This window comes from Ruditapes philippinarum, unplaced genomic scaffold (assembly GCF_026571515.1).
Source record: "Ruditapes philippinarum isolate M1 unplaced genomic scaffold, ASM2657151v2 ctg21126_1_1_1_1, whole genome shotgun sequence".
NCBI classification, from domain to species: Eukaryota; Metazoa; Mollusca; class Bivalvia; order Venerida; family Veneridae; genus Ruditapes; species Ruditapes philippinarum.
The window spans coordinates 1,021-12,867 of NW_026853567.1; the positions used below are offsets into that span (position 1 = coordinate 1,021).

Sequence of the window (11,847 nt, forward strand, 5' to 3'; positions counted from 1 at the left end):
TTTTTCATCAGAGATGACCCATGTTCGAACTCAACCAAGCAATTGACTAGCCAAGTAATCTGACCAAGTTTGATGAAGATTGGTTCAAAAATGTGACCACTAGAGTGTTCTCAAGGTTTTTCTATTTTTAGCTCCGGTGACCTACTTTTTCATCCGAGATGACCCATGTTCAAACTCATCCGAGCTATCACCTAGACAAACATCCTGACCAAGTTTGATGATGATTGATGCAAAAATGTGACCGCTAGAGTGTTAACAAGGTTTTTCTATTTATAGCTCCGGTGACCTAGTTTTTCATCCGAGATGACCCATATTTGAACTCATCCGAGCTATTATCTAACCAAGTTTGATGATGATTGAGGCAAAAATGCGACCGCTAGAGTGTTCACAAGCAATTGTGGATGTACCATGGACGACGGACCGACGGACGACGGACATTCACCGATCCTAAAAGCTCACCCTGAGCAAGCTCAGGTGAGCTAAAAAAAAAATGTACTATTTTTCATTATATAAAGACAAGACCACAAATTATACTATATGTATGTCAAGAATTTTTCGAGTCAGCTATTTTACCTACCTTTAACAATTTTACTTTTTTTCTCTGAAAGTTGCCTGGCATCTTCCTCAACTTTATATTTCAAAGACAAACTGGATCTCTCCTGAGCAGACATTGCTCTAATTCCAATACACACTTTCTTTTCACCTATACTTTTGTCTTTGGAAATCATTATGCTGTGCTCGTGTACCAAATGAGGCCGTCTTGCCTCGGCCGACCTCGTTCGGTCCTCCATCATGCCGCTACTATTTTTAGAACTGTTCACCTTTGATAAAAATTCTGAGTTTGTCATTGGTCAAAATTATTCTCTCCCGCCAACTTTGTACATGTGAGTATCGGGTACTCACCTCTGCCAGTTTTCATTGTGCCATAACAATATGTGTATTGTATAATATTATGTCCCTATTTTGTCTTGCCAATTTTCTGAAATAAAGCAAAAAAGTACAATAACAAATAAATATATGTGACATAATCTGTATTAAGTCGATTTCATCAAACCAAACAAATGGGTCATGATGATCAAGGGGAGATAAATGAAGAAAAACTGGATGCCACAAAGCTTTTTCAACTGACTTACACTTACTGGATCATGGCCTAGTATTGATTAATAAGTATCATTAATTAAACAATGCAATAAGAATTAAATACAAAGTTATAAAATTTGTAATTTTTACTAAGAAAAAGTTAAGCCATCTGCAAAGGATGATTAAAAATATACTCAGAATTATAAAGAAAATTGCTTGTTGGTGCAATTTTGACCTGATTTGAGTGCAAAAAGCGTTTGAAAATATTTGGCTCATTTTGCACAATAAATAGAAGTACATGTATTCTAAAAATAATAAACAGGGTGAGGAAATGATTTTAAAATTTGCACACAAGTAATTGGTTTAGGGTACACAAATCTCTGGAAAAAATAATCGCTGAATGCGATTTATACCCCCATCAATGTCCTTGACAGAAGACAACTTGGAAAGGTGGTAAAGGGAATAACTTTAGTGTTACAAATACATATATATAAAAAGAAATTATCTCTGGTGAAAAAAAGACAAATTGTACAGGTAATAGTATAAATATATATTGTCAAATCATGTTCAAAATAACGATTGTATGTAAATTTAAAGACTAAAAAGGGGCATAACTTTGTCAAAATGCAATACTGAGTTATGAAACTTGACCTGCATATCTTATTTGTGACACCTCATGTATCTTTTAAGTTTCAAGCAAATACCTGTTCTAGTTTTAAAAATATTCAAGTACATGTTAAAATTTAAGAACATTTTCTAAGTCAATTTTTGACCTTCAAGTGTGACCTTGACCTTAAGCCAGCACAAAGGTAACATCCTGTACGAAAATTCTGAGCCAATTCTGTACAGACTCTGTACCAACTCTGGTTGCAATAGAGGCAGATTTTCATTTTTCTGTACAGAGTTGACACCGACACAGAATTGGTCACAGAATCGGCCTAAGAAATAGGTGATTTTCTGTGCAGAATAAAACAGAATCAAAAATTTTTCTGTACAGAAAAATTTTCACACAGATATTTTGCTCTTAGGTATTTTTACAAGACAGAATTCCAATACTTAGAAAAAAAATTGAGGCAGAATTTACATAGACACACAGAATTTTAACACTTAGATAAATCTTGAGACAGAATTTACTTTTCTAGCCAGAATTTCACTCTGAGTTAATCTCAGAGTAGTAGATAGATATTCTGTAATATCAGGTGTAACCCCCATGTAACCCCTGTTGGTCAATTCAAATCTCTCAGACTGCCACACGAGGTTTTATTACACAAAGTGTCTTCACATTGGCAAAGATTAAAACATTGGCACAGATTAATATGTTTTGTTTAGTTTATTTTTCTAATGATAAGTAAACAAGTTAGTTGTTGTGAAGAGCAATCATGTAGAGACTTGAAATTCTCAGATTTAGGGGCCAAAGAGGAATTATGATGGAATTATAATCAAAACCAGAGGTAAGATTTTGCAATGTTTTCTTTGAATTTTTCTTTGAATTATTTGGTTATACCTTCCACTGTAAATAAAAGAAATTATTTATACATCTTTTAATAGTCTATGAATTATCTATATTAGTTAAATTTACTCTGATTTGAGGCAGACAACTATGGTCTAATGAGTATAAAATTAATGCACTGAGGTCAAAGCTGGGCCAGTGAAATTATTAGTTCATAAATTGCTTTTTGATCAGTTGATAGCTCAAGATCTATTTTTTTTTTAATTTCTTGCTCTATTATGCAATAAATAGTTTAGCTTTTGGTTTTGCTAAACTCCCGGAAATTGTGTAGAATGTATGACCTGCAACGGTTGCTATGGTCAGTGCTTATCAGCAATTCTATTTTTAGAATATTGGCCACATGTAAATCTCTCCTATTTTAAACCTGCAACTTGACTATTTAAGCCACTAGATGGCGCTGGGGCAGATTTTCATGGTATTTTTGACATGCTTCACATCTAACAGCCCTTTTTTGAAATAGTAAAATAACCAAGAAGTATGTTGCAATTTACATGTCTGTGTAGATTTGTAACACAAGCTTTGGTCAGGTATGATATATGTAAACAGTTTTATTAGTCAGTGACTTTGATGTTACTTGGTGCAAAAGAACTTAAGGTATATAGGTATACAATTTTAACTGTTTTATATACACATTGAAATATTTTACAAATTTTGCATATCATTTAATAATAGAATGAACATAATTCAAATTCCTTTTTTTTTTTTACTCTAGATTATATCAGGATGTGTGTGTGGTGCAAAGACAGAGACAAGCCAATTCCTGATGACAGTGCCCTCAACAAAGCTATTACTCATTGGATAGACCTCTCCAGGAAAGAAATGAATAAAATTGTTAATTGAAATTAATAAATAAGAAATGTTCAAAAGGAAAATTGGTTTTGTTTTTAGCCAAAAAAAAAAACGAAAATCTGTACAGAATATTTTCTGTACAGATTTTTTTCTGTGCAGAATTCCCTTTCAGATATTTCCTATGGACAGGGTTAATTCTGTACAGAATATGAAGAAGCCCAGATTTTTTTCTGCCCAGATTTTTTTTCTGCCCAGATTTTTATTTTCTGCCCAGTTTTTTTTTCTGCCCAGAAAATAATCGGCTTAATTTAAATATTTCAGAAAAAATCTGTACAGATTTCGTTCTTTATCCTTATTGCTAAAATCTATTAATAGAATTCTGGTTCAACTTTGTCTCATTTGACCAGATTTTTTTCTGTACAGAGTTTTCTAGATAAAGTCTGTACAGATTCTGTCTGCATTCTGCCCAGACTTTTTCGTACAGGAATAGATTCTGCACATAGCCTTATTGAGGTGATCATTTGAGTCAAGTTTGAAGAAAATTCTTCCATTAGTATAGGATTTATAGAGTGGACACGACATATTGTCTAATATTTGATTGTATGTAAATTTGAAGACTTAAAAAGGGGCATAACTTTGTTAAAATGCAATACAGAGTTATGAAACTTGACCTGCATATCTTAATTGTGACACTTCATATATATTTTATGTTTCAAGCACATACCTTTTCTAGTTTCAGTAATATTCAAAACATGTTGAAATTTAAGAATATTTTCTAAGTCAATTTTTGACCTTCAAGTGTGACCTTGACCTTAAGCCGGCAAAAGGGTGACATGTGTTCTGCACATAACCTTGTTGAGGTGAACATTTGAGCCAAGTTTGAAGAAAATCTTTCAATTAGTGTAGGACTGACAGAGTGGACACGACATACTGTCTAATATTTGATTGTTTGATATTTGACCTTCAATTGTGACCTTGAGCTGACACATGGGCAACATGGGTTTTGCACATCCCCTTGTTGAGGTGAACTTTTGAGTCAAGTTTGAAAAAAAAATTTCAATTTGTGTAGAACTTACAGAGCGGACACGACATACTGTCTAATATTTGATTGTTTGATATTTGACCTTCAACTGTGACCTTGACCTTGAGCTGACACATGGGCAACATGGGTTCTGCATATCCCCTTGAATGTGAACATTTGAGCCAAGTTTGAAGAAAATCCTTCAATTGGTATAGGATTTATAGAGCGGACACGAAAATGGAGATGGAACGACCGACCGACGGACCGACTGACACGACAAAGCGAATCCATTATAGCCTCCCCCCCCCCCCCAACATTTTGTGGTGGGGATATAATTATTCTAGTCCTGTCAGGTATATAATAAAAAACCTCAGTGGAGTCCTTTTAGCATACATACATCTAGCCTGAATCAGCTGATAAACCTATTTCTATAATAAACTGAAGAAAATGGATGCTGAAGTTATGCATATTTTGGGATCATTGAAGGCAGTAAAGGTAAAGAACCATAAATATCAGTAGAACTTTAAAAGTACCCATTTTTAAATGTATACAAATGGATAACTGGGGAAATGAATGTCTACTGTCACCACCCAACAAATACTGCCTTTTCTGCTTGAACAGACAGACAGACAGTTCAATTACTATGTGCCCTAATAGGCATAAAACAATTAAAAGTAAAACAGATATAGGTCTAAAACATCAATGTTAAAGTTTCTATGTAATTCAGAAATAGATAAAGAGAATTTTCATGTAACTAAATTGATTTACTTTTAAGAAGGTAAGTATCGAGGCAGCTGTCTATGATTCTATATGTGAAGAATAATGATTACTCTGAAACTATCGTGAAAATTTACTTAAAGGAACCTAAAACTAATACATACCAGAGTTAAAGGGGAGTACCCTTGCAGAAATTACTGGTAATTTACCAGGATTTTACTAGGATTTTACTGGGAAATCCCAGGAATATTTACAGGGATAATTCCTAGGAAATGCAAGGAAATCTGAGGAATTTCCAGTTACTGGCTGGCGGTAATTGGAACGACTGAAAGCTACTGGTAATATCTAGAAAAAAATGTGAAACCAGGAATGCCTTAGATCGACTTGTACTGGAAATCCTAATTACTGAGAATGACCTGCCCACGGTATTTGGAACATTTTTCTAGTCAATCCTGCGCATTTCAAGGCATTTCAAAGACCTATGATAATACCAGTAACTCCTGGTATTTTTATAATCTTAGGAATGACTGAGAATTACCTGCCCACGGTATTTGGAACATTTTTTCTAGTAATTCCCTGGCATTTCAAAGAACTTGGATATCCCAGACGTTCCTGGTATTTCCAAGATCTAGGAATAGCCTAGGATTGCATTGTACTGGAAATTCCTAGCAACTGGGTATGACTGGACCACAGCTGAATTACTGTTACTAGGGCCACCAAAGGATCATTACGATTAAAATCAAATAATCAGTTTTGTAGAAGATATCATTACAAGAAATTGCTGACAATACAAGATGCCACTGGACACAGAACAATCACATTACTTCACATAAGCACATTGTACTGATGTGAACTCAGGGGTTTTTTTTACTAACAAATTGACACCGATAGTCGGCGTCTTCCCCTCGGTAAATAGCCAAGTTTTTTCCCCCAAAAAATTCTATTTTCCTTTAAACTGGATCAGATTTAATAATTACATGGTTTAAAATATTATTTTTCTTCATTTTATGCAGGATAAACCACCAATTGTTGTCCAAAATAACCAAAAACATTGCAGGAAACTGCAAGTACTGTCTCAACATGGAGGCAGCCATTTTTTTTTCTTGGCTATATCCCGTACTGAACGGTACTATTTCTGGAAATCAGTTGCTATCAAAATATTGTCATTTTCTTGGTTATTTTTAGTAAAGTAATATATTTTGTACTTCTTATTATGAAAATGACTTATATGGAGCTAAAGTGTGTCACAAATACACTATTATACCTATACTGTATTAACTTTCATATAAAAATAGAAGTATAAAAACCATTCACCACCATACATATTAAGAAAATATGTTATACTGCAAAGAATATTTTGCATGATGATAAAGTTTTTAAGGGGAAAAAGATATAGTTGTAACTCTCTACTATGTAGTTAAGTATATAGTATAAATAACGTCATAATAAAGTTTCCCCAAATTGACTTTTTTCGTATATTTTTTCCCCTCCCTACCAGCGTCCAGCGTCTTCCCCTTTTCCTAAAAAAAACCCCTGGAACTAAAATGTGCACTTTTAAATCCAGTTAAATGACAAGCAGTTCAACATCAGTCATAAGCAAACTATTAAATTTAATAAAAAGCATGATTGCATATGAAACAAAGTATTTTCCTTACAGTTTAATTGTTTTTGTATTGTTTAGACACACTTCTTTAGATATATCATTGTAGTTACTGGAATGCAATGAGCTTTGGCAATAACACTTGACTTAAGATTCCTTTTTTTAAAACAGTGTAACATGTGAAACCTCTTTGAATTTAGCACTAAAAGTTTAAACAATTTATAATACTTGACTAGGTCACTCTTTGCTTTCATCATTTTCTTAACTGATTGAATGAGGGACATCACTTAAACAGTCTAAGAAATGTCACTTAAACAGTAAAAAACATGACGCAAGAAACCTCCAGTATTACATGCAACTCCTATATTTTCTATTGCTGTCTTCTGAAATGAGTAAATCCTTGCTGTAAGATCCAATTTTTGCCGGTTTAATAATTTTCTTGTCATCAAATCTTTCATACTGAGAAACTCAGTAATCCACTGAATTCAACAACGGATGATCTCTGGTAATCAAATGAAATGTTGATCTTTGGTAATCCAACGACATCTTTGCATTTTCACAGATATATATATATATATATATATACAACAGATAGGAAGCTCTAAAAATAGATAATAGTCAGATTCAGACCCACAATCCTTTGCAGGCTTCGGTGATAATTGGGTTTTCTCGATAGTCTCCAATTTTCGCACTCTCGTTAAACTTGGACGATATCCATGAATTATTGTTTACATACCCCGACATAGATTTTCTGTAGAGAAATATTTGTAAAAGTGTGTATAGTACCTTTTACAATAAATAACTATTGCTTCTTATTTAAGCAAAAAAATGTTTCATCTTCCTCCGGGAATTCGATATGACGGTGTTTTGGCTATTTTTACCCAGGATGCATCAAATCTCTGAAAATCCGGCAACATATGATAACTTATAAGAACACAATTCTGCCAATACTGAATTTAACTGTGTCAGTGTGACATCACAGTTTCTTCTCCATGTATATTTGAGCTCCATGGCATTTTGTACAACTTGCCCTCTTTCAATTAACTGAAGAATTTATGACAGTTTCTATATCAAAAGTTTTTGACACGTTTTATAGATTTAAGCTCTCACTCTCCTCAGCTTTGAACATCATCCACAAGTTAGTTGAACTCCTCCCTTTGTGGCCTTGTGGTACCAATTCTTATCTGAAATCAAACAAATACATTTCTCTACATATGGAAATATACCAAGATATTTGAATACGAAATAAATACAAATCACTAGGCACCTGGCAGGACGTGAAGTGGATGCACACTTTGTTCAAGCGAGTAAAATCATTGCAAACTTGACAAAATGGTTTCTGTGTCTTAAATATTTAAAAACTCTTACATATTTTTTCAGGTAATTGGGTTTGTATGTTATTTGATTTTTTTTTTTTAAATGGCCATTCATGATGGAAGTGTTTATGACACACTATGTTCTGGGCCTCAGATTTGTAGCTTTTGGTTATACAAAGCTATTGAAGTTATAAACCGGTCATGTACATATTTTGAAATTTGATAAGTGAAAATCCAGGGCGGTTTTCAGTGTCTATTCTAGGAATTGAAAAATAGGGGTGATTTTCCCCCCTCTATTTCAAAAAAGGGGGCGATTTTCAAAATCAAAGGGTGCCAATATAAACTGCCAATGTTAAATCGTCTGCATTAAGTTTACACTGAGGCGTTCAACCGATGAAATAATTAAAACTATAATATTTATTTAAGGCAGCAGAAGTTGTCCCCCCTGAATTTTTAAACGAAAACAAATTATTACAGAACTGCCGCGATTGATTATAAAGGGATTGGCAATACAAATAATCGAACTATCTTTCACGTCTAGATCGTAGCCAAGCTAGGAATTGCCTCATTTTTCTTGATTATTTAATGGCGCCCAACTGTCAGACCTAGCACACTAGTTCCGGTCGATACGGAACATTCCGTTAATTTCCGTCAACTCACGTAACCAGTACCATACGGTACTAAATTATTATAATTAGCTTACAGTTACCTCCCTTCGGTTTTCGGTGTAAATGTTAACAAAACAACCAAATATAATGCGGGATGGAAGTTTTACGGTTTTATTAACTTTTTTATAGATGCGCGATTTTCACGCACATGATTTTGAATTGTGCGCGATCTGTTAAATACTAGCGTGAATCGCACAATCGCGCGTCCTAGAATAGACACTGGGTTTTTATGCTCATTTATTCACATATGTAAGTTTTGAAGTTCATCAAAAAAGGCAAACTAATGAAAATATACTGTGTATTTTTTTATTATTATTTATTATCATTGTTATTCCTGTAATTTAGTGATGACATCATGTTGATCATTATTTCTGTAAAGTTGGTTGATTCTAACTCAAGCACTCAAGGAACAAATAACACAACATAATGAAACGGTTTTTACGAAGTCAAGGGAAATAACTCTACAAATACGGGATAAATCCACAAGCAGAACCCAAGGTGCACAACTACATATGCTGACCAACCTTCCCGTAAGGTTTAATAACTCTATGACAAATCCTTTTTGATTTACATGCGACAAGTTGAAAATTACAAAAAAATTTCTAAGTCAAGGTCAATCACTCTAAAAAATAAAATAAATCCACACGAAAATATCCAGTGCACAACTTCACATGCAGATCAACATTCCTGCAAAGTTTCATGACTCTATGTCAAACCCATTTTGAGTTACATGTGACACAAGTTGAAAATTGCAAAATTTTACTAAGTCAAGGGCAATAACTCTAAAAATACTATATAAATCCAGACAAAAATACCCAGGTGCACAACTACACATGCTGATCAACATTCCTGTAAAGTTTCATGACTCTGGGTCAAATACTTTTTGAGTTACATCCGACATAAAAGAGAACGGACGGACAAGGGTAAATCTGAATGCCAGCCACTAAAGTGGGGTCGCGAAAATATGTGACAAATGTCCGTTTACGCATTTTTTCCAGTAAGGTTTAAGTATCTTAACTGTAACTAAGAATAAGCTGGAAATACAATTATTATTTCTTTTGTTACAGTCGGCAAATTGTTACAAAATAATGCTTTTAGAAGTGAAGAAAGGTCATTAAAATAATCTCTAGACTCTGTCAATTTTTCTAGGGGTCATAAACACGCCGGCTCTGTTTGGGAAAAAATCAGTGCATTTATGATAATACTCACAGTGAATTTCACCGATTGCAGCTTTGAAGGTCTTCTTCTGATAATTTGCTTGAGCAATTTCACCTTCCTCGTTGTATGTCTTTATTGGGGAGATGATATCAGTTCACTGTTGATATGAGACGAAGTGTCTGCCGTCTTTGAATATTGCGCGCACAATAAACCTGTGTTCTACGTAATAAACCTGTGTACTACGTCAGTAACCTGTGTACTACGTCAGTAACATGTGCTTGATTTGCAAAATTTCGTGTAGTTCCGTTGTTTTTGCCGTCAATACAATGTCTGAATAATTTCAATTATATCGTTGAATTTTATTTCACAAATCTAATATGAAAAAGGCAAAGCCTCAAAGCGAGCTCGATGTACTTTAAAATTTAACGTGAAATAGTATGAAATAATCTCAAATGCAGTGACGAGTGCGTGTGACGTCACACGTACCGTGTTAAATATGGCTCCGTCCCTGTCGTTAAATGAATAACGAGTTTTGAAAACGTTGATAAAACTTTGTTTGTTTATTTTATTTCACTCTATAATTTTTCAAGCAAAATAAAGATTATTAAAAGTGAAATAAATGTAAAACTTAAAACGTTTGCGACATTAAAATAGCGTACTTGATTTGATTGTTTTGCACGTGCTGTTTGGCGCTACATTGTGACGTCACGTAAACAATACTTTAAACGCCCTGTACAGCGTTAACGACTGAATAAAAGATATTGGTGTTCGGATTCATTTTCTTAGATAGACCATTTTTCTTTCATTCTAGATAGTTTTCACAACAAAATTCGACAAAAAAATGTTTCTATTTATCAGATTTTTCAAACAAAATGGCGTCTTCAATTTTCATTTTAAAACTGTCATTCGATATTTATACACAGCTTCCGTTATTCTGGTTCCCTGTCTAATTATGGTTCCCATAGACGTGCGCGGGTGACCAGTTTTTACACATCCGTTTTCAGTCAGAATTCCTCAGTTTTTATCGTTATCTTTAAATTCGAAAAGTTGCGATGTGTCCAATTCGGTACTTCGGACGAAAGTTTTTAAAACCATCACTTAGCAGGTACTCGCGTTACCGTAAAGCTCGCTTTGCGAGCAGGCCCTTCGGGCCAGCTCGTCGAGCTCGCTATTATTTTAAGCCCGACAAGCGCTTGAATTTCATTCAAAGCTACAGTAGTTTCCAAAACAATTGTGTTGCTACGTCATCAGTATACGTATCCAATACGTCATGAAATTATGCTCGTCTTGGTTAGCGTAAATATACGGATATTGCTCGAGTATAATCGTCAAAGTTCGCTGGTTAAGTAAAGACTAAGTTATCATCGTTAATTTCCGTCAGCATAAATATGACCTGCCACATAGGCCTACTTTTAATTCAGGACTCTCGATTGACGCGGGGATTCGGGGTTTTTGACTCGTGAAAATTTTGGAAATGTACAAATTTGACGTAAAAAATCTGCAAGAGTCAATGCCACACATGGATTTTCAACTATCTGCACCATAATTAATCCACTTTAAATATCCACCCCTAATTTAGATCTACATATGTTAGAAATCACACTCAATTAAAAATGTCGACAGGCAGTATCAGCCGTGTATAAAGTGGTTTTATACACACAGCCTGTGCACTGAAGCATGACATCAGTGGATGCAATTTGACAGCGCTAAAAATAGCTCTACACTAACTGTAGAAAAAATTACCATACTTCAGATGTCAATTATTGATTTTTTTAAGGTTTATAATACGTCTTTTGATTTACTTGGAGGCTGTACATTTGTTATCTTTTTGGATTACTAATATCCCTATCATCTATTAATTAAATGGCCAATGATTAAATTGTCATAAATGCACGTTGACCATTAAGGTCCATTGATTATTTAAATTTCAATTAAAAAAAATAATAATAGTAATCCTAGAAAATATCATTAAATTGATCTAGTTTTTT

At 34.0% G+C, this 11,847-nt stretch overlaps 1 long non-coding RNA gene across 1 annotated transcript; it reads right to left on the reverse strand.

The window, feature by feature from the left end:
- Window positions 1–6,710: 6,710 nt before the first annotated feature.
- On the reverse strand, window positions 6,711–10,232 carry LOC132737225 (uncharacterized). The gene is made up of 2 exons (XR_009626702.1): window positions 9,911–10,232; window positions 6,711–7,901 (listed from the first exon to the last, which is right to left on the reverse strand). It is a non-coding gene; the product is annotated as an uncharacterized LOC132737225 (long non-coding RNA).
- Between the last annotated feature and the right edge of the window lie 1,615 nt (window positions 10,233–11,847).